This window comes from Eschscholzia californica, unplaced genomic scaffold (genome assembly GCF_041429995.1).
Source record: "Eschscholzia californica isolate CP2 unplaced genomic scaffold, dmEscCali1.0.p SCAF_1, whole genome shotgun sequence".
NCBI lineage: Eukaryota > Viridiplantae > Streptophyta > Magnoliopsida > Ranunculales > Papaveraceae > Eschscholzia > Eschscholzia californica.
Window position 1 is genome coordinate 47,895,232 of NW_028238198.1, and position 3,766 is coordinate 47,898,997.

The window sequence follows — 3,766 nt, forward strand, 5'->3', positions numbered from 1 at the left end:
AAATACGAAAACAACAAAAGGATCCTTAAGATCAACATAAACAGGCCCTAAATACCAACAAAGAAAATAACCTTTATTTAGAAACGAAGAAAGGAATAAGCCATAAATATTAGGGACCAACAACTTACCACTAAGGGTAACTTATATTCGGGCCATTTCAGGCTCAGCCAGGCCTCCAATTACTTATAATCAATCACCTACAAAAGTTTATATGGTCGAACATGTGTTACCTCGGGGGGCTTCGGGCCTCCACGGGCCTCATAGGTTTCAGGTAATTGTGGGATATCGGGCTTTATCTTCTACTCAAGATTCAGGGAAGTTAAAGGCTCTTCCTCTAAGGCATATTTGTGAGAAAGTTTGTAAAGAAAGGAGGCGCCTTTAACACAAACATTGGGGGTCTATAAAATTCCCTCGAGATTCATCTCAAACACGTTTGTCCCTTGTATTTTCGATGAATTCTCTTTTAGTGGGTGGTCATTCGTTCAGAACTTTTATCAGATCTTCAAAGTTCTTAAGACCTTTGAAGTTTGGCGTTATTGGTTTCAACCTTTTTTTAAGAGCTTCGAAGTTCCGTGTTATTGGTCCAGACCTTTATTTAAGAACTTTAAAGTTTTGTGTTATTAGTTCAGATCTTTTTTTAAGAACTTTAAAAGAACGCGTTATTCATTTTTTATGAAAAATTAAGAACTTTTAATTAAAGATCTGGCCTAGGGATTTTTCGAGATAAATTTACTTATAAATTAGTCAAATTCAAATATCCACCTAAATAAGTAGATCTTTGAAATTCCTACTTTCGATGTACCTAAAAATTATTGTCAATCCCGTGTGGTAGGGGGTGCGGGGCTTTCTTGTTAGGGTTATTTTTGGATGGAGCTCAATTATTCTAAAAGTGTGACCAAATTCTCGCTTCACATAAATATATTTTTTTTCTTCTTATCTCTTCAGTGTTGTTGATTTCTCTTTATCTCAAACCTCTATTTTTTTTCCCTCTCGAACTCCTAATCTAATTTGTCTGTTTCCATAGCATCCACCTCGTATAAAAATATTATTTTACATATAAACAATCGATTTTTTTCCTTTTATTTCTTTTTACGCGAGTCGAATAAGTCTATGTGTTTAGTATTTATTTTGGAAGCCTACATTTTTATTTTCTTCTTAAATTCTAAAATAATACTTTCTACATAAAAATTAAATTTTATTTATTTGAAAATTATACGCTAATAATATAGGAACGTCCCGAGCTTTCATTCTAAAATATACTTTAAAATTTAGCTCTTAAAATAATATAACGTTCGTTGTAAGTTTGGACGACTTAGATTTAAAATAATATAAGTTTGATTTTAACAAAAAATTCAGGATTTTTAAAGTTTTAATAAAAAGATTTTCAAACTTAATAACCAACGACTTTAATGTTCCGGACCTTTAAAATTTTAAACTTTAAAATTTCTGAACCTTAAAAGTTTTGAACGTTTATGTGCCAGAACACAAGTTATGAGATTTTTGGAGGACGGGAACAAAAAAGATGTAGTAAAAAGACCTTAACAAATAACACATCTTTGGAGCACGTGTCCAGAAACTATTAATCCCCACTTCCTCCATAAAAAGACCTAGGGTTCCTCTCTCTCTCCTCTCCTCTCCATTTCTCATTTCTCATTTCTCATTTCGTCTCCTCTCCATTCCTCTCTTCCTCTCCAGGCATAAACCCTAGCAATCATCCAAAACCAAATCCTAATAATCAATCATGGGAACTCCAGAAACATCAAGAGAACCATGTCCAGATCGAATCCTTGACGATTTGGGTGGCGCCTTTGCAATGGGAGCAGTTGGTGGTTCAGCTTTTCATTACATAAAAGGTATTTACAACTCTCCTAAAGGAGAACGATTGATCGGTGGTACCCAAGCTGTTCGAATGAACGCTCCTCGAATCGGTGGTAGTTTCGCCGTCTGGGGTGGTCTCTTTTCTGTTTTTGATTGCAGTATGGTTTATGTTCGTCAGAAAGAAGATCCATGGAATTCAATCTTTGCTGGTGCTGCAACTGGTGGGTTTCTTCAGATGCGAGCTGGTCTTGGTTCTGCATCAAGATCTGCTTTAATGGGTGGTTGTCTTCTTGCCCTAATTGAAGGAGCTGGAATTATGTTGAACAAGGTTTTAGTACCTCAACAACCTGTGGATGATCCTATGTTACAAAATGTTCCTGCTGGGTTTCCGATGGGGCAGTTGCCAAATCACCCAAATCCGGCAGCTCAACAAGTTGGTATGATTCAACAAGAGGAGAAATCAGCTTCTTCTTCATCTTGGTTTGGGGGAATGTTTGGTGGTGGAAGTGGGAAAGAGGAGAAGAAGAGTGGAAGTAAGACTGAGGTCTTGGAGAGTTTCGATTCGCCTAGTACTCCTATTCCGTCATTCGAGTACAAGTGAGAGATGGGCTAATTGGAGTTTGCTGGTAAGTTATTTAAAAATTGTTTCTTTTTTGCTCTTCATGGCTAAAAATCACTGTTTTGAAGCTCAATGGAACATAAATATTTATCTTTTTAGTGATTGATAGTCAATGACAGGTTTTGGGTTATGTAATTTACTGATTAATAAGCTTAAATATGAATCAAACTTATTAAACTAGGGTTTCGATTCTGTGTATTATGTGATACAACACGATGACACTTCAAATGTTTTTGTTAAATTAAGTGTTTGGTTTCTCTTCTCTTTGTGTTATAATCAAACTTATTAAACTAGGGTTTCGATTCTGTGTATTACGTGATACAACACGATGACACTTCGAATATAAACGGGGTTTTCGTTAAATTAAGTGTTTGGTTTCTCTTCTATAATAGTAAAAATGTTATTCATTCCTTCCTTAGACAGGGAAAGCGTTTGTGTTTCTCCTCTAAAATTACCATGACATTGTCCATTGGAACGTGTAAAATGACTAGTTTTTGTTCTAACAAGATTGGTTCTAGTTTGAGTTTGATCTTTATGTTTACAATTTTGTTTAAATTAGTTGCAAACAAAAACCGATAAACGGATTACTTCTAGGTTTCTAAGTAGTTGATTTGAGATATGGGACCATTTCAACCAAAAGACATAAACAATATCACTCACTAATTTCTCCGAAAAAAAAAATAGATGTGAAAAAGGAACTTCAATAGAAATCTTTTAGTCTGACTGATATGTAATAGGCAGGTACCAGATATACTGCACAACCATCATCTTAGGTATAGTATTGTTTTTGTATCTTTAAGTCCATTCAGAATTTGGAAGCCATTCTCTTGTACACTTCTTATATATATATATGTGTGTGTGTGTGTGTGTGTGTGTGCGTGCGGGCGGGCGTGCGTGTGTGTGTGTGTGCGCGCGCGCGCGTGTGGTCTCCAATCCAGTCTATCTGGTCTTACTTTCTACCTATTGACAAATAAAAATATTGAGCGTTTTGCAGCTACTAGATTTTCTTGTAACAGGAAATTGAGCTGAGCCCCAATTTTCAGGCTGTCTTGGTTAGAAAGACGACCCAAAATGTTGTTTGGTTTCGGCCTCACATATTCGAATGCACCCCCAGTGCAACCCAAAATTGACTATTATACTCCACCGCAAACCAGAGTGCAAATCTAATGCAAAACCCAGTGCAAACCAGAATACAAATCCATCGGAATGCAATGCAACCTCTTGCGAACCCAATTGCAACCCCTTTCAAACCCAATTGCAACCCGACTGCAACCCCAAGTGCATCCCCAATTTCACCTTCACTCTGAACTGATTATGCCAAATTCAAAA

The 3,766-nt window shown here is 36.3% G+C and overlaps 1 pseudogene across 1 annotated transcript; it reads left to right on the top strand.

The window, feature by feature from the left end:
* Positions 1–1,564: 1,564 nt before the first annotated feature.
* Positions 1,565–2,614, top strand: LOC147567271 (mitochondrial import inner membrane translocase subunit TIM17-2 pseudogene; annotated as a pseudogene). Its single transcript, XR_015230730.1, has one exon. The product of XR_015230730.1 is annotated as a mitochondrial import inner membrane translocase subunit TIM17-2 pseudogene (transcript).
* The last annotated feature ends 1,152 nt before the right edge of the window (positions 2,615–3,766 follow it).